We start from the raw sequence: 24851 nt of genomic DNA on the forward strand, positions 1-24851 counted from the left end.
TGCTGCCTCCTTGTTTCATGCTATTTGTGACTCACTGTCCTTCTAGGGAGGTATTGTGTCGCCCCAGTGTGAATTATTTTTGAGCGAAACATAGTTTTATCTTTACATGGACTGATAGTTCCTATATAGAGGGATAATAGTATATTCTCCCTCTTTAAATTTGGGCTGTGTTATGCATAAATGTACCAAATTATATATTCATTAGTCTTTGATATAAATTTGTGAATTTTAAGTCTTTGAATCATCAGATTGTCTGAACAGTGGTCAATCATTTACTAAATCCGTAGGTGTGAAACCCAAGTCCATATTTTCCAGTTTTCTATTACACAGCAGATCTGAATGCTTTTCCTGTTTTCCATAGATATCTGTCAAAATATAAGCACTCTTAAGAGGATATTGAATAAAATATTTATATAGATTTTAGGTATATGGAACCTATGTGCCATTTTTCAAAAGAGAAATAATGGTTATATTATTGTGTAGAAATATAATGATTTTTTATGACTGGGAAATAATGTGAACTTTCTAGAGGCTGTCAGTCAATAGTTTATTCTTATTGATTGACATATGTTTCTTTTAACCTTTATGTAGAGACTTTTCAATAGGTTAAACAATTTTGCTGTTTGTTTCCTGATACAGCAGCCAAGCTTTCAGCATTAAGTATAATACATTAAGGCAAGGGTCTTTCCAGAAGCAATAACTTTGTTATGCTTGTCTTTTATCAAGGCCTTGGTATTATTTTTTATATATTATAACCCTTTCATATCATAGCCATAGCTGCTGGTGCTAGTCTGTGTTTTAGAGAGAAACAGTGAAAAAGGGGAATTTATTATAAAGTTCAAACATATATTATTTTGTGAAAATTGTATATATTATATAATGTAACTGTACATTTTTTTTTCCAGAGGGAATGCTTGCTAGTTACTACCTTCCACAAGGCTTGATGGTGATTATCCCTTATTTTTACCACACACTATCATGGGAATTACTATCTGGCTGTATTTGAGACTTAGAGATAGGGATATGCATGTTGGAACAAATCCTTGATTAGCAGAGACCCATACTGAGCTCGAGTTCACTCCTTCTGTCCCTGCTGAGAATCATTGTGCAAAGGTTTGTTCTGACAGGCAGTCCCATAAAAACTGGAGCTTATCTGCTATATTGCTTTGATATTTCAATCTACTTTTGCATAGATTTTACACTTTGGCAGTTGGTATATTGTCTTTCCTTTGGATATACAGGTGGTGGCTGTATTAGCATTTACTGAAAGTGCATTTCCCACATCAAGGTAATCTTGCTCCTTAGTGTTCTTTCAGAGTAAACCCAAGGTGTCACATTTCAGGGCAAGTGAAACATAACTGATATTTTTTAGTCACTTAAAATATCTGTATACACTAGTAGCACTTGAAGAAACTGGGTCTTCCATAGCCAGGCAAAGTCACTACTGCCAGGTATTAATAAATCTTCCTCTCTTTATCTAATCTAGTAGTTCTCAAATTTTAGTGTGCATTAGAATCACTTGGAGGGCTAGTAAAAACACAGGTCACTGGGCCCTATCTCCAGGGTTCCTGATATGTAGTCTGAGATTTTGGATTTCTAACAAGTTTCCTGGTGATGCTGCTGCTGCCAGTTGAGGGATCACACTTTAAGAACAACTGGATTATGGAGTATCATCTAACCACAGTTCTTAAGGCTGTGAATAGGCCAGATCTTATCTGGGGCCCACACTGGAGAACCAGTAAACTAATGTACTGATTGGCAAACTTATTCTGTAATGGAGCAGATAATAAATATTATAAGCTTGTGGGTTAGTATCTGTTGCAGCTACTCAACTCTGCTGTTGTAGCAGGAAAGCAGCCATAGACAATACATAAATGAATGGACATGGCTATGTTTCCTATAAAGTTTTATTTACAAAAACAGATAGCAGGCTGACTTTGGCCCATGGCCCATAATTTGCCAATCCCTGATGTAATTCATCAACAAGGGACATGTATCATTATCCACTCACAAATCACATATATCCTCTATAGTAGCCAGAAACTACGTGCCCAAGTTTGAGCTAGCAGCTGTGGGGAATACATAAGAAGTATAAATCTGTGTTTTCTACTCTTCTTTAAGAGATTAGAGTTTAGTGTAGTGTTTGCTGTTAGTGCTACTGAGTCAATTCCAACTCCTAGCAACCCTGTATCCAGCAGAGCAGAACCCTGCCCAGTCTTGTTGCACCATTCTCTCACCTTCTGCGCTGTATGAGACAATGCTCCACTGCTATTCATGTTTTCATGGCCAATTGTTTTGGAAGTGGGTGGCCAAGTCCTTCTTCCTAGTCTTTCTTAGTCTGGAAGCTCTGCTGAGACCTGTCCACAATGGATGACCCTACTGGTATATGAAATCCAGGTGGCATAGCTTTTAGCATCATAGCAACATGCAGCTGCCACAGACAGATATGTGATGTGGTTCCCTGACTGGGAAACAAGTGTGGGCCATGGTGGTGATAGTGACGAATCTTAACCACTAGACCATCAAGTGCAGTATAGTCTTAAGAAAACAGGAGGGAAATTAAATGCCTAGGCTGGAATAGATTTCACCACCTAGGTAAACTTGGAGAATAAGTAGAAACTAGGCAAAAGAGAGCAAAGTGAATGTCTTAGAAAGGAAGTCCAGCAAGAGAAAAGGCATGGAAGGAATACTCATTGTGTTCTTCCAATGGGCAGTGAGGAGATCTGTGATATGGAAAAGACTGGAAATGTTAAGAGTCACAGATGCCATTTAATTAACATTTGTTGTGCATACTCTGTATGTTGGCACAGTGATACGTCGTGGGGGCACAGCAAATCGAGGTATAGTCCTTGCCTTCAAGAATCTCAGAGGTGGATAAAAATATTAAAGAATCCCGAAGCCATATACAAGTATTTAGAGTTGATATGCTTAACTCACTGTGGGCTTTCAATAGATGTTAAACTGAAAATGAAATTTATGTAATTTACAACAGGGATTTTTTTGTTAGTTTTTGATCAGTAGAGTGGTTCGAAGAAAACCATTTTAAGAAAAAGTCATCCTCCATAAGCTAGTAAAATGATAACCATATAAAAATGGTTGTTAATATTACATTTATCCCACAGAAACTTTGCTAAATTGGAAAATAATATGTGTTGGGTTGTTTTTTTCTTTGTTTTTGTTTTTCTGTCCTTGTATATTGTGCTTAATAAAATCCAATACTAGTGTATTAATATGTTTGTTTAAAGTCGTTAACCAAACTAAAGACAATTTCCAAACAGTTGTGCCATTTTGTCTTTCTGATACAAGTGTATACCATTTAAAAGACTCTGCATAGAGAAAAATTCTCCATGGACAAGTGGGGATTTTAATTTCTGAGATTTTGGATTTGGGTATTCTAAAACATTGGATATAGAGTCTGAATGGAATTTATTATCAAATAAAACATCTAGTGGAGGCTGATTTGTAGGTGTTTGTATATTTGAATGAGATAATCTCCAAGCTTCTTTGTGGGTCCAGTATTCCAACTTTAGGTAATTCTTGAAAGGTCCACAAGGAAGTAACTATTTAGGCAAGTTTCCCTAAGAACTTAAGAAAATCACATCTTAAATAATGCATTTTAATACATGAAACTAGAGTACATTCCATTTAGTAAATAGAATCTTGAATTTGTGATTAGAAAAAGCGAGGATTGCTTAAAGGCATTATGTTAGACAAGATGACATATGACTTTTCAGCTATCTAACCCAATCTATACTGTTTGATTTCTTAATCAAATGCAGAGATGCAGATGGAAGCATGCCATTTTTATCCAGTTACATAGTAAAAGAAAGATTAGGAGGAAAGTTCTGTGTGACTTAGGTTTCTTGTGGTTTGTAGCGTGAAGACTTAATTCTTTTGGGAGCATACCTATACCATTTTTGTTATGGCTTCTTCTTCATTTTCAATGTTGAGGGAAAGCAGAAGTCTACATTTGTACTAAGACAATAATTGATTTCTTGCATAACTTTGCCCATGAATGTTATCTCGAGGCACTTTTAAATAAAAGTTGAGAATTGAGTAGTGACCTTCAATCCTTCTCCTTTCACATCCTTTTTATTCCCCACAAATGAAATATTCTAAAATATCCTGAACTGTGTGTGTGTATGTGCATGTGTGTGTGTCTATACTGATGATGTAATGTCACTAATCTTGAACCAAGGACTTTATTTGATAATAAGTGGGTCCTGAAAGCTTATCATTTGTGTATTAACTAAGTCAGGTTACTCTTATGAGGAAGCTCTGAAATTCTCAAGAAAAGAAAGAAAAGTTGCATGCGACTTCAAAATTGGATGAATCTACAGGATCTACCTTCAGGAATTTTTCCTGAAAGAAGGGATTTAAGATAAAAATTCAGAAATATTATTGTACTCTGTATTTTGGTAGTGGAGTACTTCATGACACATATTTCCTATTATGCAAAGCTTAAGGGAGATGTGAGATTTTGAAATGAGGAAGAAAAAATTAGGAGAGCAAAGAGAAAGGAAACTAACCTAACAGAGAGGCAAGATTATTTTCCCTAGTCACAAGCTTGTGCAATACTGAAAGTTGACCTTGATTGAAGAAAATAATGCACCCTTATTTGGGGTGCATAATTTCAAAAGGAGGATAAAAACATCATACAATTTCCAGATATCTCAAAGGTAAAATATAAAAATAAAGACAGGAAGTAAAAGTATGAAGCTCTATAATAATGATGTTATTACTTAATATCATAGCCTATAAATATGAAATATAGAATGACCAATCTTGGCATTAGCAGATCTAAACTAATAGGAAAAGACTGTCAATGTCCTAAAATACTATATACTACTATCAGTCAATACAAGGTGCTAGGCATATTATATACAATGTCTCTAATTCTCACAATAGTTCTTCAAGTTACCTATTTTCATCCTAATTTTAAAGTGAAGAAATTGATATTTAAAGAGTTACATAAATTACCATGGTGACACAGGTGTTCAATGGCAGAGCCAAGCTTTCAGTCCTAGATGTGCTCTTTCTACTACACATTTCTTCCTTGAGTTAACACTTCCTCCCCAAGGAGATGGTAAGTTACTTTGTGTCCACTTATGCGTCTTCTGCTTTATCCTTCCTTGTGTTTAGTAGTGCATGGCACAAAGTAAGTATGCCATTTAGGATGGCTAAATTAAGGCATAAATGTAAACACGTGTAAAAATGAGGGCAAAAGAGAAGTTTATGTGTTTGTGTATACGTTTGTCCTTGAAGTAAAATGCGGTGCTTTAAAAAAATATCAATACATTCTTGACTTCCAAAAAAGAATGAAGAATTTCAGGCTACTTACAATACAAAGAACTGATAGAGTAACTCTTAAAAGCATTAACTAAAGAATAAAATTCAGGAGCCAACTGATGAATTATCTAATACAGCTCCCAATTTAAAATGATCACCTCTGTTTTTTGATTTATGAACAGGAAATGAGCTTTGACTGGTAGGCACCTGCATGAAGAGCCGTGGGTTCAGCTTGTCAGATTCCTGTAACCTGCAAAGACCCTCTGGTTGCACTAGGATCATTCAGTTGAAGTAAGACCTAATTACTTTAATTAGAATCTAAGACTTTTACTCTTGAATCAACTTTTAATAAGATGGCTTGGCGTACCTCTATCATGTCCCAATAGCTGCTAATTTTGGAAAAAAGAAGAATGCGAGCATTATTCTATGGCAGTCTTTATATTCCAATTTCTATTCATTTTTTTATTTTATGGACTTGAGCCCATTTTCTTTGGATAGTGTTATCTAAATATTTTAATTTCTGTGTGGCTGTTGAAATTGGTACAATTTCCTTGCCTTTGTGGTATCAATTATTTTTATACAATTGTAAATTTTTTTTAAGTGATCAAATTAGTCTCATTTTTTTTGGTTTAGGTTGGCCTACTGGTTTTATTTAAAAATGACAACAACAATGCAGTTTGTGTCATGACACAGCATAGCTTTGCATTGCTTATTTACTCCAAATTTATACAGGTTTGTTGATCTTTTGGAACACGTGTCGGTATATGGCCACACGTAAACTGTGAACTTTCATTTAGGCATTAGAGTTTGAAGACACGTCCCAAAGAGAGTTTATAGTTCTCCCTGGAACACTCCTGTTTTGAGGAGCTGATCCCAATGTCTGATTGAAATACTTTTTTTTGTAGAACACTAGCTGCAGTCAAAGTTTAAATGCTGGTTCAGGCTTACTAGGTATAAAACATTATGTGGCATGGATGCTGCAAAGGACCAAGAGATAGCACAGAACCAAGAACTTGGAAATTTGAGCGGGCCCAGCATGGCCAACAACATACTTTAGGAACCTAGATAAATCAGTTAACCTTTAGAGTATTCCCTTGGTTCTGAATTGAAGGGGTTAGAATAAGTCAGGGAAGGATGACAAATTCATATGCCTTGAAGATCAGGCGTATTATGCAAGCATATGAAGTGGCTGGGTGTGAGACAATAAGGAATTGAGGGCGTATGAGGGAAGAGACTGTGCCCCTTCTAAAGCCATGTAGATTCAAGCATTTTAAAGCTGGACAAAGAAGTAAATTGTGTGGAGTGGGGAAGGGGGAAATAGGAGAAGGATTGAACTTGGCCATTGGATTGAATAAATTCTAAGGTCATTTCCAACTCAATATATGGTTGTAAAATTTTATTACTGTGTGAGACACTCATAATATTGCGGAGCATGTGTTGAGCTGTATATGTGTTCCTTTTTACATATTAAAAATAAATAAGTATAAAATAAAAAGTTTGTGGTTTGAATTTCCCTTTGAATTAGAAGTAGAATTAGGGAAAAGTGATTTTTTGACCATAAAATACTTAAATGATTCATCAATTTAATATTTTTTTGTGTGATTTTTGTTTTTCATTAACTGACCTGGAATGAGAATTTTGAGTCTAGTACTATAATCTAAGAATAAAACTTAGCCTGTAAATTTCTGGTTAGCATCTTCTCTCTTATTGGATATTTTCATTAAAAAATCATGTGAACAGCTAAAGGAGAGTTATACCACTTTTTTGGGACTAGTTTCATGATTCTTTAAGAAGTACTTAAAAGTTCTGGTTTCTTTTGATTAATATTTTAACACAAATGTTATTTTATATAGAAAAAATGAAAGTGGTAGTTTAAATAAGTATGTTTTCTAACAATTTTCTAGCTCAGTCAGTTTTTGCTTTTTTTAATTTTCCTTTTTAGAGCAATGACATATATTTATTTCTTTTTATCACCTTTTACTGCCTTTCAAACCTATATTTTAGCTGAGAAAATAAGTACATTTTATCAGTTGCTAATGGCAATTAAGCAACAAGCCTAGTGGAAGATGGGATGTGGGCCAAGTCAATACACTCTGGGAGTCTTATCTATTCCCTTTGGCTCAATTTAAATCAGAATTTATGTCTACAAGAAAATTGACCCTATGACCGTAGGGAGCCACATGTGTTATCTCACTGATAAAAGGAGAATTAGAATGACCTGGAATTTTTGTGTCTTTATTTGGTAGCTTCCAATAGCTTCCTTCTTTAGTACTTCTATGGCTTTTTGTTTCATGATCATGTGCATTTGTAGCAAATTCAAGTTACTTCAGGTACGATCAATTTTGAGGATAAGTGTATTGTGTGAGGCGTGCTATATCTTTCAGGTAATTTTCTCATGTGTTAGTAGAAACTGTTGCTGCCTTAAGATATATAATCCCCAAGTAATGTTTTAAAAGGCTTTTGCATTAGATGTTATAGTCCAGATATGTAATGATTTTAAGTATTTGCTGTCCATTTCTTTGATAGCCAAGTCAAAACTGAAGTACTTGGATGTTAATGCTCAAACTGATCAGAACTAGTTAGATCTGTTCCTTGACTGACCCACAGCATGTGACATTTACAAAACATCTGAGCTTTTTTTTTCAAACATCCATGACATCCTCTGAAGGCTTCACATATTGTAGAAAACGTATAAACATGTAAGTGAAAATGTTGGCTGATATAATTTAAAATAAGCCGTACTGGGAGGCTTTCTAATGATGCTATCTTATACCCTACTTTCTTGTTTTATAGAGGCATTTTGTAAAAAAAAAATTACCGGTGTGATTAAGGATTTTCTTTAAGAAATAAATTAATATATGTTTGTCTTCAATGCTTTGGTAACACAGAGTATATGGACAAAGTAGACATTTAAACAACAAACAACTGTTTCTTTATTATCTTTCTAGGGCTACAGAATTACTGACAGAAATGTCTAATCCATTGTTCAGCTCACTGATTCCCAACATGAAAATAAAATAATGCAAACTTCTAAACCGAGGTTAAGTACCTCAGTTTAGAAATTGCCACCTTTCTTGTATGTACACCTCATCAGTGGTTCTGAAACTAAGAGCCCCCAGGCTTGAATTCCTTTCATGCTATGAAAGATGGTCTGATATGCACTTAACATAAGTTCACCTTTAGCATTTGACATTTATTAGTCGTGGTCTTGACAGGAAGTGTTTAATTAAATTCAAAGTGCCATTGTTTTTAATAATCCAGAAAGAATGAGTATGAATTGAGGTTTGAAAAAGACATGACAGTGGATTTAAGAATACTGTAGTTCCTGTGTGAATATTGCAGTTGTTTGAAAAATTTTACAAAATATTCTTATTATCAAAATCTAATTTAAGGTTTAACGATGCAGTAAAGTTGAGATGTTCACAAAGAAACCAGAATAATAACAGTAAAAATTTAACCATAGTTTAGTATAATCTAACCAAAATTTTCTGGTCAATTAGATTTGATTGCGTTGAACAGTGACAAACTGCAAAAGTAATTAGGAATCACTTGTTAGTGAGTGGCTGGATGCTGGTGCCTGTTAAAGACATTTTATGCTGCTCAAGGTTTGTCACATTTAAAGAGACCTTCCTGGGTCTCTTTAAATCAAAGTAGATGCAATTATCACAATTTTTATTTTTTTCGAGAAAGTTCTCACTGGACTGTTTAATAAATGTGATTTGTCCCAGAATTTACTCTCTGTTATTTCATTTTCCTTAAGAGGCAGACTTTGCTCAAGGGTACAAGGCTAATAAAAAAAAAATTAGACAGTTAAATGATCTAACAGCAACAATTCAATGGAAAAATAAAACCTAATGTCATAAACAGCCTTAGAACACTCAGGATGTGTGCATTTCTAACCCACTGGATTTAAGTAGAGTACAAGGGAGAAATAGAGAAGAGCTCTGTTGGCCAAAGTCTTGAGGTCCTTTTCATCTGTCCTTAAGTATGTCCCCACGCCCAATGTAATCTCATCTAAATAATGCTTTCCTAGTTAAACTAATCAGCATGAGGTTAGCTTTCTTAGGAAAAGACTCATAGTCTATTTCTTTTAAAATACATTTTAATAAAATCATTGAAATATTTTTGGGTTGAGCTATATCATACACTTCACTAATAAAAAATCCATAAAAGTAATTTAAATACAATAAATATATAAATTGCTTTTTATTATTTCTGGTAGAAATGGTATTTTTTGTATTATTAGACTCTATCCTTGAAGCTGAAATTATATTAAATTACTTTTTATGTTTTGTTTTAAGAATGTTGTATTTCTCTCAGAAGACAAACTTGAAATAGTTTCCTTTCTAAAGTAATAAAAGAAAAATATTCATATAGGGAATAAAAAGTCAGTCATTCAGAGCTAAGTGATAGTGTAAAGGAGAAGAACCCCAACTAATTAACTTTCTAGCTTTATATAAAGAAATCAATTGGTACATATTTCTTGCCTAATTTCATAAGTTTTTTGAAGCTTTTTGTCTATAGTTTTTGATGTAAATTTCAAAGATAGCAACTTTTAACCATATTAATCAGTTTGTCAGCAATTCTTTTAATACTTGATGCTGAAAATTATCTTTACACAAGTGGCTTCATTTCCTTATATAACTGAAATAGTTTTGCAACGTTTCCTTGCAAATTTGACATATGGTCTCTTGTTAACTTACATGGTATGAATTTCATATTTGTGAGTATATGAAGTGCTTTCTTATCTTTGAAACACCTTTTCATATTTGTCTTTCCAAGAAAACTATTTCTAAATTGATTTTTTTCCAAGCTGAACGTTCACCTTTTAAATCAAAGTTTGTCTGTACTGCTATAAAACTCATTGTCTTACTATTCTTACTTTTTGATGTAAAATACTTCCACCATATGTAGATGTTAATATTTTAATAAATACTCTTTAAAATTTTTCAGAGACAATTTCATAAAATATCTATAGTGAGCCTATTATATAACAGACACTATATTGAGTACTGGAGGAACAAAGGTAATTATGCTATAGTACTTTCTCTCAGAATGTTCACTGTTTAGGGGAATACAAATAACTATGATATCTTGTGATATCGTAATGTGAGCATGTAAAAAGTAGCACAAAGGTGGGCGTGATTTTTTTAACTCCCAAATCCTTATTTCTAGCCCAGATCAATCTCTTTGGCTGCAAATACAAGGACTAGGGTGATCAACTTTTCAGAGAGCCAACCTGGGACACAGTCATACCATGCCAGTCCACAAAAACCAATATAACATAACATAACATAACATAACATCTAACAATTATATGCATGTGTGTTATTTTAACATCACAGTATGTACAACAGGTATTTATATGAAATTATATCTGATTCCTTATTATTTACTTTTCTGTTACATAATTGCTATTATTTAAACAAAATAGCAGTAGAATAAAAGTGTCAACTAGTAGTAATTAATAGGACTACTTAGACAAATAATATGTATAAAAATATAACAGTATTTTTATAATGTTTCATTCTGTCCTGTGATACAGCAATTTATTTTAACAATTTTTTTGGAATTTTATTGGATATTTAAATTTTGTAGACTACATTGTGGTCAATTTTTAAGATAAATAAATTTGAGATTACAAATGGAGAATTAAGAACTAAGTAAAAGATATTTCTTAGTATATTTATATTTAGTATAAAATAGCAGTGGTGTGTTTCTTTTCTGTCCCATGATACAGTAGGGTATTTTTAGTCTTTCTATTTCCTTTTCCAATAACACTTCTCTAAACTGTCTGTAGTCTTTAGGTCATTATTCTTTTCTTTTAAGTAAAGTAAAACTAAGTATAGGCACATGTAAAATTTACTTTGATTTGAAGCTCTGCTCTTATCAAGCCCTCATGACACTAATTGCGGGTATCAGCCCAATGTGATGACATCAAGCTAACATCTCTCAATAAAATCATTTGATTACTTAGGATCTTACTTCCTAGCAGTGGTAAGTGTTTAAATTTGTTAGAATTAGATTCCAGATCTGTCTATCCACTTTGTATCTACAGGCTTGTTTGGTAGACCAACTGCCAACCAGGTCTTTTCTTCTAAAAATGTACCATGTAAGCTATCCCTGTCTAAAATATGCATCATTTTTAAAACTTCAGAGCACATTGTATGATCCCATAAGTTAAACTTGTCATTCTTGGGGATAATGGTTTTAAAGGACAGAAATAATTTGAATTTGTAAAATCAAAATTGGATTCCAAATAAATTACAGTTTTAGTAAAGAAATGAGGAAATCTTCTTTAACTTGGCTATCCTTTTCTGCTGATATTTTTTGGAGTTTTGAAGTAATTTGTGTGAGTTTTTGTCTCAACCTAAACATCAAACGGTTCAGGTGCAGTCAGTTCATTTTTTTCTAGATTCCTTATGGTCACTGAGAGCTCATCAAACGGATTTAGAGAAACAGCACATAAATGTCTATTTTATTTTATTTTAATCCTTTCCTTCATTCTCATCCTCAATGTATACCCAAATTAGAGAAGAACGTTATTCTTGTTCCATATTTGACAAAATTTATGGCAAGCCAACATTTTAACATCTTTCTATGCCAATGACAATGCTTGCCATCCTGTAGGCACATGTCTGAGGAAGATATATTTTTCCATTTCTATAAAGTCCAAAATCATCAAGATGTTCATGTCCTAATCCCTAGAATTTGGGAATGTGTTATGTTACCTGACCAAGGGGGATTTAGGTAGCAGATGAAATTAAGGTTACTAATCAACTGGCTTTAAGACAGGAAGACTATCCTTGATCATCCTAGTGGGCCCAATGTAATTACAGGAGCCCTTAAATTTGGAAGAGGGAGACAGAAGTGTCAGTGTCAGAGTGATGCGATGTATGAAACTCAATCAGCCATTCACAGCTTTGAAAATGAGAGGAGGCCACCAGGCAAGGAATGGAAGTAGCCTCTAGAAGATGGAAAAATCAAGAGCTTCTCCCACAGAGCCTCTAGAAAGGAACTCAGCCCTGCTAGAACCTTGATCTTTAGCCCTAATGCCTTGATTTTAACCCAGTGAAACCCGTGACCTCCAGAACTGTAAGATAATAAATTTGTGCTGTTTTTAACCACTCCATTTTTAATTAATTACAGCAGCAATAGGAAACTAACTGGGCAAAGTAGTTTTTATTTGGACAAGATATCAACATTCTTTGTTTTTTATTTTCTGTGGTTTCATAATATTTACATATAGAAGATGATTTGAAACTCCATTTTTCAAATCAAAGCACCTAAGAACTAAAGGAAACTTTTTGTTTTCATTGTTCCCGTGATTCAATGAATCACTTGTGCTGTAAAAAGCATGATTTTTAATAAGGTCTGACTAAATCAAGTCTATACTGTAATAGGCCAACACATCTATTATCAAAATTTCTCCTTTCGTTTGCCTACATGATTACAACCTCTGAATCAGGAAATGTAACTTTGTTCATTTTTACAGACTAATCAGTGGATGGTAGGATGTGCGTTTATTCTTGCGGTAAGTCTACAAGGTAATACAATGACTATTTCCAACTGAGTATTGGGGTCTTTGGGGGAGATGAAAAAAACATTTGACTGATTTAGAAGTGCTTGCCTATTTCACCTAGGACTTATAAAATTTAGTTTCCCTTTGCCCTTTCACATCTGTTTTTCCACCATGCCTGATCCCAAATTCCTGTCTGCCTATTGTGTAGAATACTGTTTTGGTTACTTAACCTCCCTAAGCCAACTGTATGTGTCTTTCTACCTGTCATTAAAATAATACAGTTGTCCAGGTTATGCTGGCATTGTATTATAATCATTCTCATTTCATTATCTGAACTCTTAGAAAACATGGTCACAGTATTCGCAATGTTAAAATTGAACTAGCATTACCTCAATACAAAGCACACAGTTAATCCACAAAGATGACCGTTGATGCTCATGATTACAGTGCAGTTAGTTTGCACACATGAGTCACATCACTCAGAGTGTTGCAACAATGGATGTTCCATTATTATGAACTATAAATTACAGTTGCCAACATCGGTGGTTAAGGAAAAACCAGTGATGGTAATTACTGGAAGAGGATAATCCATCCATATCCATTTCAGACTAAATATGTAGAGTGTTTCTTTTGGCCTCAATTTTTTGGACTGCCGTGTGGGTTTTGTACTTTTCCCCCAACCTTCTGTACCCATTGCTGAAAACCAGGATAATTTGTATCGCAAGGAGGGGTTTCCTGGGATGTGGGAATTTTAGTGTTCAAACCTGAATCGTTTGTCACTCTAAGACCAGTGGATAGCTTTAGATATAACTGGTACTCAATATACCTAAAACATACTCTCATTTCTCATGTAGATGCTTACAATATATTTTCTGCACTGGCATATTGTACTAAATTGATCAAACCAGAAACATAGGAATCATCATATTACATATCTTTTGCTTCACCCTTTTTCCAGTATTTCACTAAGACCTAGGATATATTTTAAATTCTTTTTCATTTTTTATTTTATTTTCTGAATATAGAATGCCTTCCGTGGTTCCAAAAGTTATAAATATGAGAAGATGTACAGAGAAAAGTCTGTCTCCTTTCTACCTTGTCCCCAGTTTTTCCAGTTTCCACTCTGGCTAAAGCAGTAATTACTGTTATTAGTTTCATATGCATCTTTATGAATATACTTGCACCATATAAATACTATCTTTTATTCTGTCTTCCCTGGCAATAATCACTGCCATTTGAAAAAGAAACGAATAGGCACCATATGGCAGTCAGAGGTCCTTAGCAATTCTGAAATGCATCTAGGTAAATATTGCCACCCTACTGCTCTGAGGGTAAGAAAATTACCTTGAATTAGGTCCTGGTTCTGCTCTTTGGGTATAGCTCCCCAATTGTTGAGCTCCATGGATTTTGGCTTTACCCTCTGGATCTTCCATTTCCATTATCTTCCATAGTTATATAAAGAAAGCTTTGGGAAGTATCCATTTATTGGTGTCTGAAAAGCTTTCTCAACTTGCTTCCTTCCAATAAAAAATTGGAAGCTTAGAGGTCTTTTACATGTCTCAACTAGTTACAGTCCCTTTGCAAATACAGCTCTTCAAAACCTTTTTTCCTCCAGTATGTTTAATTCCAGTCAACTGTATATGCCAAAAGCCAGTTGATTCTCTTGGATATTCTACACATACGATTATATTTTTATGTTGTCTGCGGTTAGCAATAGTTTTACCACTTCCTTTCCAAAATATATATCTAGAACTTAATTTTCCTGTTTAATTTTTCTGGCTGGTATCTTCAGTGCCGTGTTAAGTAGTACTGATGATAGTGGGCTTTTGTCTTGTTTCTGATTTTGTTGTTAATGCTTCTAGTGTTGCCCATTAAGCATGATAGTGGCTTTTGGGCTAAGTTAGACATATTATATCATATAAAGGAAATTGTTATCTAGTTCTATTTTTTTGAGTAGTTTAATCTAAAATGGTTATTGAATTTTGACAAGTAGCTTTTCAGCATATATGAAGAGAATAAACTATTTTTCTGAGCATCATTAATAGTATTGTAAAAATTTATTAATAGATTTCCTAATATTAAAAATTCTTGGAATTAACCTCACTTGGTCATGATGTATGATTATTTTTGTGTATACCTGGATTATGTTTGCTAACAGTATTTGATTTCACATTTTTTTTTTTTTAAGATTTTATTTTTTCCTTTTTCTCCCCAAAGCCCCCCTGGTACATAGTTGTATATTCTTTGTTGTGGGTCCTTCTAGTTGTGGTATGTGGGATGCTGCCTCAGCGTGGTTTGATGAGCGGTGCCATGTCCACACCCAGGACTCGAACCAACGAAACACTGGGCCGCCTGCAGCGGAGCCCGCGAACTTTACCACTCGGCCACGGGGCCAGCCCCTTGATTTCACATTTTTGCTTTGATATTCATAGGTGATATTGACTTGAGAGTTCTTGTGTGTATATGCCACCTTTGGTGGACCAGGAAGTTTACTCCCTTAAACTATGCTCTAGAGAGATTTTAAAATCTTTGAAATTGTTTGATCTTTACAGATTTAAATACATCTCTCCATGAAATTATCTGGGACTGCTGCTTTTGGATTATGTACTGACAAATTTCTCCATTTCTTCTATGTAAATCATTGTTTAGATTTTCTCTTTTCTGAAGTCAATTTTGGCAAATTATATTTTCTTAGAAAATTATCCATCTTATCTAGATTTTCAAATGTATTTGCATAGTGTTTAGCAACATAGTCTATTATGATTCTTTTAAATTTATTCTGACCGTGGTTATTTTTTTTACCATTTATCATTTATTTTTGTGCATTTCAACTTTCTTTTTTTTTAAAGTTAGGCTCACCAATGAGTTTTTCCTTTCAAATCACCAGATTTATTTAATTTAATTCTACTATGTTTTCTTATTATCTGCTTTTTTCTTTGTTAATTTGTTCTGTTTTGCATCAGTGTAATTTTACCTTCCTTTTCTAACTCTTCAAGTCGATTTTTAATTTATTTTTGTTTATTCTTTTTAATGGATATAATACTTAAGAATAATAATTGTTCCCTGAGCAATGTGTTTAACTTTTAAGAACTACGTTTTGCAGAGGAATGGGAGTTACATAGTTCATATGAAAAATGTAGTTATACAGAGAGGCATAAAACAGCATGGCGTGTTTTGCTGGAGAAAGTAATTTGAATGAGATAGATTAAACTGAGCCAGATCACAGAAGGCTTCTTTACAGATTTAATAGTGTATACTCTGATATTAACTTTTTCCATGAGTATAAGACTTGTGATGTATGTGTATATCTGTTTTGTGTATGTATGTATTTCCAATAACTTGCTAAGAAATTTACTTTCTTATTGATCCCCTTAAATGACTATGTGATTTTTCAGTCCAACTCCCCTTCATAATCTTTAAAATTGTTTTGAAGTTTTAGATTTATAGTTTTAATTCTTTTAATCTATGGAGAAAGAGGCAAGTATTGCATCGTGAGATCACACTTTTTATAAGAAGTAGGAGTGCTCTGAGGGACTGAATAGCTGTGTAACCTCTGGCCTTTAGAGATGCAAAGAAGGAATGGATGGCAGGATTGAAAGGTGTGTGTGTGTGCGCGCGCATGTGTGTATGAAAGTTTAGAATTGTTTACACATCTCCTCTCCTAGCCACTGGTCAAACTTTGTCTGTTCCAGCAAAGTGACTGCTATTGACTGAATTGTCTTCCCCACAAATTTATAAATTGAAGCCTTAACTCCCAATATCATGGTATTTGTGGATGGGGCTCTTGGAAAATAATTAGGTTTAGATCAGGCCATGAGATGAGACTCTCAAAATAGGATTAGTTCCCTTATAAGAAGACACACCAGAGAACTTGTTTCCTCTCTCTCTCTTTTTCTCTCTACACCCTCACATACCACGCACCGAGGAAAGGCCATGTGAGGACACAGCAAGAATGTGGTCATCTGCAAACCAAGGAGAGAGCTCTAACCAGACAGGGACCCTGCTGGCACCCTCATTTTAGGCCTCTAGTCTCCAGAACTGTGCGGAATCAATTCCTGTTGTTTAAGCCACTCAGTCTGTGGTATTTTGTTATGGCGGCCTGAGCTGACTGAGACAGTCACATTCTATTTTATTTATGGAAGCTTCTGCTAACTATTGTGTCTTTTTCAAGGTACTAAAAAGATAATGGTTTGTGCCATGGTAGTGATTGTAATGGGAGATAGGAAATATTTGGAAAATAGGGTTTTTTTATATTTTCTTTAAAGATACATATATCTTTAAAATGTTTTTAAAATTCATATCAAGAAGCCTATCAGAGGTACAGTGAAAAGTGTTGTGAGTTTATAAAATGTAATGAAAATATTTTGTTTCCAATTCAGAAATTATTACTTAATATACTTATGTAAATTCTTGGAAATTCATGATTCCTGTGTGGATGAAGAATGACAAAATATGAAATGAGAACAGCATGTTTCCACGTGTACAAAATTACAGAGCTATTTTTTAAGATTAGAAATTTTGATTTGATGGCTTAACATTAAGATATACTTCAAAATGGTTTGGGGTAAAACATGAATATCATTAGAAGAGCTTGCTTTGGGATTAACACCTAATACTGTGTTTTAAAATATTTCTTTCAGTCCTGTCCCATTCAAGGGATATGACACACTTCCTTACTACCATTCTTTGTGAGAGGTTTTATTATCTTCATTTTGCAATAAGGAAACTGAGAGTAAGAAAGGGTAAGCGTCTCTTCCAAATTTATATACCTAGATTGTGGCAGAGGTAAAGTTTAACTTAATTCATAACCTTAATCATTGAATTAAGATTGTTTTGAGTGTGTGGCTAATGAAAGCTTGTATTAGGACAGAAATATGGTGAAATTAAGACCCAACAAAGTTTTGTTTTTCTTCTGATGATAACTTTGATACATTTTTGTGAGATACCAAATATATTCTTTAATAAAAAATTTTAGCCACCTCTTCTTTGCTTGTGTCTTAAGCACATATATGTTCTGCCTTTGGATAATCCAGTTCTGCATATTGCCAAAGAGTTTAACAGAGCAAGGCACGTGGTAGGTGTTTGAGACAAACAGCATATATTTCCTATTTCCAATGACTATTAAAAATTATTCCTTATAGTACTTAGTTTATAACACTACAAATTGAATAGTTCATCCTTGATTTCAATCATCCTTAAGGAATTTAATCAGATTTAAGACATTTACCTGATATATAATATTTAGAATTTCTAATCACAGTATCTGCTTCTCCCTAGTTATCTTTTAACGTCTGTAATTCCACTCGCTAATATGTCCCCAAATATGAATCTGCAGGGCCAGCTTTATGCTGTCACAATTTCTAAGCAGTAACTTTGTTCATGGGTCCGTCGTGGAGGCAGAGGTTTTAAGCCTGTAGCCTGCTGTGTTTATTGATCTATTTCTTAATAATTCCATATCAGGCAATCACACGATTCATGAACGGTCTGGGAGTGAAGAAACACACACATTACCCTCAGCAGGAGATTGAAGTAGCCATGCATTCAGCGGCTCTGCTGAGGATTTTAGCCTTGTCTGTGTTACGTAGAACGATTGTGAAGCACCGCAGTGAGACTTTTAAACAAATCAAAATTACAGCTTTCTGGTTCTAAAATATAAATGTTTCTTTAAGGAATCGTTTTGGTATTTGCCTGAGGTTGTTTTCTCCTTCAGTTTGAATAGGATGTGAAATTTTCTAAGTCCAAATTAGGTGATTAGCCAAGCAGCATTCAGTAATGTTCAGTCTTTGCTCTCAAATGTGCTTTTTCCATTTCGCAGCTCTGCTGAGTGTCTGGACTTATGCTATATATTCTGGGCCAGGCAACGTTCAGCTACTCTGATGTCACCTCTGCTCCATCTACTGGAATAATGATTTTTACTATGCACACTCTTTAGCAAAATCACTATTTTTATAATGGCTTTTTAAGAAAGTTTGTCAAAAGCATGGTGCCAAAGTGCATTAAAGTTATTTAGTTAAACTGGGAAACCTCAGAGCAGAATTAAGATGAAACTATTAAATTAATCCTATTCTTTTGTGCTCACGTATATGCAGCCAGCACAGTCTTCTGTCATGGGAAGATAGAGCAGTGCTTTGCACTGAGGGAGAAGCTGGTACACGAGAGCAGAGAAGTAGGTGAATTTTGAAACAAAGCTGGTACTGCAGTGTTAGATTTGTTCTGAATCCTGATGTCACAGCCACAGTGAGCTGTTTGTTCTCAGACATGCGCTGACATCTCAGGTCTCCTTGCCTTTGCCCGTGTTCTTCTTTCTTCTTAGAGCCCCCTTCTCAACCTTGCTTACTTGGAAAACTCCTGTCTCCTAATTTTCAAGATTCCTAACAGTTCCTTTGATGTATTTCCTGACACCCCCAAACAGGAAAAAAAAGAACTGTCTTCTCTGTGTTGCTATTGTACCTCCAAAGTATTTCTGTTTTAGCATTTTTCACAAAATAATTGTCTATGTACATATCTCTCTTTCTTCATTAGACTCTGAACTCCTTGAAGACAACAGAACATTGTTCTTACTCTTGTTGCTTTTGGTCAACTGCCTTTCCTAAGGAGCAGAAGTCCCACTACTTGAAGATCACCTTGCTTGCAAAGTGCTTGTATTTAAGTGTTCAAATCTGGAGAAATTAAGGCACAGCCCATTTGCTTTGTGTAAAAATAGCTACAAGATTTTGGATAGGTGGTGTCAGTGACACTAAGTGCAGGAATACCATGGCTGAGGCAGCCATTAAGCAAGGCTGGGGCATAACTGAGGGGATGGGTGATGGTGAAGAAGTACTCTGCTTAGATACTTAGCCAGAGAGACTTTGGCAGATAGATATGACTTAGGAGCATCTGGAAGTATCAGTCTATCGCATCCGAGTTGTTCACTTTCTTATCTGACTATATTTTTGGGAAACCAAAAGAGATGCTATGATTTTCCTCAAGGTTGGCCTGGGGTGAAAGGAGAGATAACATGTGTGAGGATAGCCAGACATCTAGTTTGAATGATGAATTGTTAGCAAAATACAGGAAGAATCAGCACAGCAATTGATTTTTTTTTTTTTTCAGAAATTGAAACTTCTTTAAATTTAGCAAGGGGGGAAAAGGCATGTAAGATTACTATCGTTATTCTTCGTAGCTGCAGGAAGCAGAGGTCGACAGTCTGGCCCTGACGGTGCCAACCAATTGCCTTAAGACTCTCAACAAGTGACAGCAGGGACTGGCAAGGCCCCCTGTCCTGGCTCCTGTCAGTCCTCCAAAGGAGACAACCGAATGCCTCAGCTGCACATTTTAGAATTCTTGCTTTCCCTCTTGCTGAAACACAAATCTCCACAGGGTGTAATATATTTTATCTTTTCAAGGAGGCAGCATGATTTAGTGAAAGACAATGAAGGTCATACACTTGGATCCTTGCATCAACACTTTCTCACCGTCATTAATTACCTTCAGAGTAATTAATGGAATAACATATGAAACCAATATAGAGTCAGAGACATAGTAGATGCTCAATGAACTTTCTTTCTCCTCTCCTGTCTGTCGTTCACATCCTTGGAATAAGAAGTCATCAGCAATATTCCAAGGGTAAACGTTGATAGAGTGGGTGAAGGACATATAGCAAGAGCACTTGAGGGTAGGACCTGGACACAGAATAAGTACCTGAAAAAGGGGTACCTTAGGCCTAGAAGACAAAAATTCCCTCTTTCTCAGTTTTGCTTTAGACTTGCCTTTGTGATAAGTAGCCTTTTGCCTTATAATCAGCTGCTTGGTAGCAGAAGGAAGCCTGTCCAGGAACATAGCTTCGTGCTCATCCAGTCCTTGCTTAAACTATGAAGACTGCTATAGGCTGAATGTTTGTGTCCCCCTAAAATTCATGCATTGAAATCCTAACCCCTAAGGTGATGGTATTAGGAGGTGGGACCTTTGGGGGTGACTAGGTCATGAGGGTGGAGCTCTCATGATTGGAATTAGTGCCCTTGTAAAAGAGACCCCAGAAAGCTAGCTTGCCCCTTCCACCGTGTGAGGACACACAGAGAAGGTGCTGTCTATGAACAAGAAAGCAGGTCTTCACTAGATGCTGAATCTGTGTCCTTGATCTTGGAGTTCCTAGCCTCCAGAACTTTGAGAATTTCTGTTGTTTATGAGTTATCCAGTGTGTGGTATTTTGTTATAGATTGTTCAGATTTTGAACAATCTATAACAAATTTTGTCCAGATTGTTCAATGGCTTAATGGTCCTATAATGTGGATGAATATTCAATCTGTCTAGGATGGGTTTAACAACTTATTTTTATTTGGACCACGAAAAAACATACTTTTTTCATGCTGCTGCATCACTTAGTTTAAAGAAAGAAATTCAAACACCATTTTACAATGAGATTAATTTCTTGTTTCCTACTGGACCGTATCCAGACTGTTTTCTTTATCTGTGAAATGCGTATGTCTATAATTTATAACAGGTTTTAGAAAAATATGTATGTGCAAATAGTTATGCTAGCGAACATTCTATCTAGTTAAGATGGAAGTAGTTTTGTCCACATACTTTTTTCTCTTGTCGGTAGAAAACATAACATTTGTTTCTCAAGAAATAACTAGAAAATCTGTTTTGCATTTATGCTACCAAAATTATTTGTGTATTTGGCAGCTGGGATTAGTCTACTATTTGCATTATTTTATAATGGCTGCACTCAGTGCTGTGCTGTTAATTTGCATTCAGTTAGTTTGTCTGGAATGATTCAGATGTTTTAAACATATTTGTTTTTAGATACGAAGAAAAGATTATGTATCCCTTTTCACAATTTACATGAAAGATCCAGATGCAAATTTTTTTGCCTCTGCAAATTCTTCCAATGCTTTTTAAGAGGCTGAATTCTCATTTTCCACCCAGATTGCTTTGAACATGGTGTGTCGCCTTATTAATTGGTAAAGATGCAGTTATAAAGATGATTGTGTTTCCTGCATAAAGTTTTTCATTAGTTTTTAGAAAAGGGGCATATACAAAAGATAAAAGCAGGAATTGTGTGTATTACACACTTTGATGATTTAGAGGTTCATTAAAGATTAGTTTTCAGGGCCTGGCCCCGTGACCGAGTGGTTAAGTTCGTGCGCTCCACTGCAGGGGGCCCAGTGTTTCGTTGGTTCGAATCCTGGGCGCAGACATGGCACTGCTCATCAAACCACACTGAGGCAGCGTCCCACATGCCACAACTAGAAGGACGCACAACGAAGAATATACAACTATGTACTGGGGGGCTTTGGGGAGAAAAAGGAAAAAAAAATAAAATCTTTAAAAAAAAAAAGATTAGTTTTCAATTAAAGTAAATTTTTATTATCAATAAATAGATCTGTCACTAGAAGTTTAGAAGTAGGGCCAGACCAAATCTAATAACATATTTCTTCTCCTATGCTGTGAATTACCGTAACATTTCAAGTGCATCTTATTTAAACCTCCAACCCCCTGTGAAGTAGATAGAGCAGGCGATATTTTTCTTTTTGTTTTACACTCAAGGAACTTGATTGACAGGCAAAGCTGCAGAGAACGGCGGAAGAGCTGCAGTCAGTACCCATAGGCGTTCTCATTCTTATGTCTCCCCTACATCTCCATGTCAGTGAAGCTTATGCATGGCACTGCACTGCCAATCATTTCTCTTCTTGATTGCCAAGAAGCCCTCCCACCTAGGAGCTGCAATAGTGATTCTGCAGTGCACTATGAAAAGACAGTTGAACTTTCTCAACTAATGGTAACTTTTCCATGTCGGCCAATATCAGATACATTGGCTGGATTCACTTACACAGAAAATCGTTCATTCACTCATTGGGGAACTGTGATAAGCACTGTTGGCAATACAGATAAGTGAGCCTCAGATTTAGTGGTCTGGGATTCGTTGTCAGATTTATTTGTGGTGGAGAGTTTGATTACTCAGTTGTGTAACATCACCAAGAACAGGCCACAGGGCTTTGTCAGGAAGACAGCCACAGGATTAACATGTGGACAGGCACTGGATGGCCTCTGCCAGGCTCTTGCTGCTGTTGTTGCTGCTTTCTAGGTGTGTAGCCATTTATAATGGATTTTTGGCTACAACTTGGGGTTGGCAATATTATGAACACGGGCAGTCATTCCTGTTTGAGAATAAATTTTCCTTTATCATAGCTAGTTAAATTGTACATGCTTCTTTTGAATTCTATTCAATTGTCTTAGTTATTTTTTATCATTATTATTTACTTACAATTTTTGCTCTTTGTGATTGTTCAAGTCTAGTAAACGGGTAAAAGAGAAAAAAAAAAGATTTCTTTTTTGGGCAAACCTAGTGTGTGATCTCTTAATTCCTAATGATTCCCATACAGCTGATATAGTACCCAAGGGTTTTTCATGGGCCCTTTAAATATAACTTCCCCTTTCCAATCTCAGATCCTAAATCTTTTCCACAGCAGTTCACACTGCAGTCTGACACCTAGTCTCACATGTCATATTGTCTAAAATCCCTTCTACTTCTAAAGAAAATAATTGTTCCAGGTAAATGTTGCTATACCAGAATCTGTTTTCAAGTGGTTAGCACAATCTCCCTTATAATGATAACCGAATTTGATTATTCTGATTTGAAAAATTTCATGGAGCCCCTGTTTATGGATTATCTAATTAAAGCTGTTTGATATTTTTCACGTTGATGATAGTCAGAAAAACTAACACACCTGCAAGTTTTAATAGTAACTAGAAGCTGGTAAGCTCCTATTTTAAAAGAAAGCCCTAAATGTGAAATAAAATATATTTCTAATATCTTAGAAAGATAGTAAATTAAAGGAAATTTTAGGAAAAATTAGAAGCAAATTTTAGAAGCATTAGCTGCTTAGATTATGTGTAAATGGTCATATTCATTATGTTTTATCTAACAGAGAGAATATAGAGGGTCCTATTATATTTGAATTCTCTGTTCTCTTTTGCTCTTTGCAGGTAAATGTTATGTTTTATATATTAGAAAGTTTCACATCTCTGAGTCTAATATGTTCAATGTTATACCTTCCAAATCTATAGTCACAAATATCATGTGTTTTTTAAAGCCCTGTTGAATTTCTCTCTCTCTCTCTATGTATATAAATATTTTTAATAACAGAAAACAATGTATCTAGGGAAAATAATGTTTCTATCCACATGCATTCTAATTTATTTGAGACTTCTTCATATACACCTGTTGAATAATTTTAAATGACTTTGAGGTCATTTTGTTACATGAAAAGCATTTTTTGTTTAAAAGTCTAACATTTAACATGCAGTAATTCAGAAATAAATCTTCTGTAATGATATTGAGAAAGAGAAACTACTGGGACATATTTTTGAAACAAAAGAATTTGTAATTCAGCGTCTTATGAAAACACATCCTCCTGTCTTTTTTCTTCCTGTTTTGTGGAAGGATGTAAACAAAGGCGAGGGTAGTAAATTGGGAAGAGAGCGGATAAGAGTCACATAGTGAAACAGATCTTAAATTTACCTTTGAAACCATTTGAAGTCAAATGCCCTGCTAGAAAGAATAGGAGTTAAGTCGAATCTCTCTCTTTTTATTTGCCCAGTATTTAAATGCTGAGGGAGATCGTTGCTGTGTGATTGTAGTAACATTCCCAGGGTACCAGGTCATTTTTCTTTCGTTCAAATCTTGAAATGATTATTCAGGCTTCTGTAATTTCACAGATAGATTACTGCCACTTGTCTTTGTTGGCTAGATGAACTGACAAAATACAGTTTAAGCTTTTGGTGTTTGGCAAAATGTGACATTTGACTTTTGTTTTTCTTTTTAAAAAATACATGGAAAGTGTAATCTGAAGATATTTTGAGATCTTTAGAATACTTTAGACAGTATGTCACAATCAGTAATTTATTTATGCTCTCTTTATTTGTGATTGTAAACAAGGCATGATATGGCTTTGATTCAGTTTGACTTCCTGAACTTTTGAGCCAAATTTCTAAAGCTTGTAGCGGAAAGTACACTTGATATAACATCACTAACGTGCAAATCAGGTAATTGCTCACA

The 24851-nt window shown here is 34.9% G+C and overlaps 1 protein-coding gene across 6 annotated transcripts in view; it reads left to right on the forward strand.

Annotated features, from left to right (window-relative positions):
• Window positions 1-24851, forward strand: part of NAALADL2 (N-acetylated alpha-linked acidic dipeptidase like 2) — a 1266186-nt gene that overhangs the window by 274726 nt on the left and 966609 nt on the right. For all 6 annotated transcript variants that reach the window (XM_070582377.1, XM_070582380.1, XM_070582376.1 and 3 more), the window contains one exon: window positions 5472-5580. The gene's annotated coding sequence lies outside the window, so the exon portion shown is untranslated. The remainder of the gene's footprint in view (window positions 1-5471; window positions 5581-24851) is intronic.

Source organism: Equus przewalskii, chromosome 18 (assembly GCF_037783145.1).
Source record: "Equus przewalskii isolate Varuska chromosome 18, EquPr2, whole genome shotgun sequence".
NCBI lineage: Eukaryota > Metazoa > Chordata > Mammalia > Perissodactyla > Equidae > Equus > Equus przewalskii.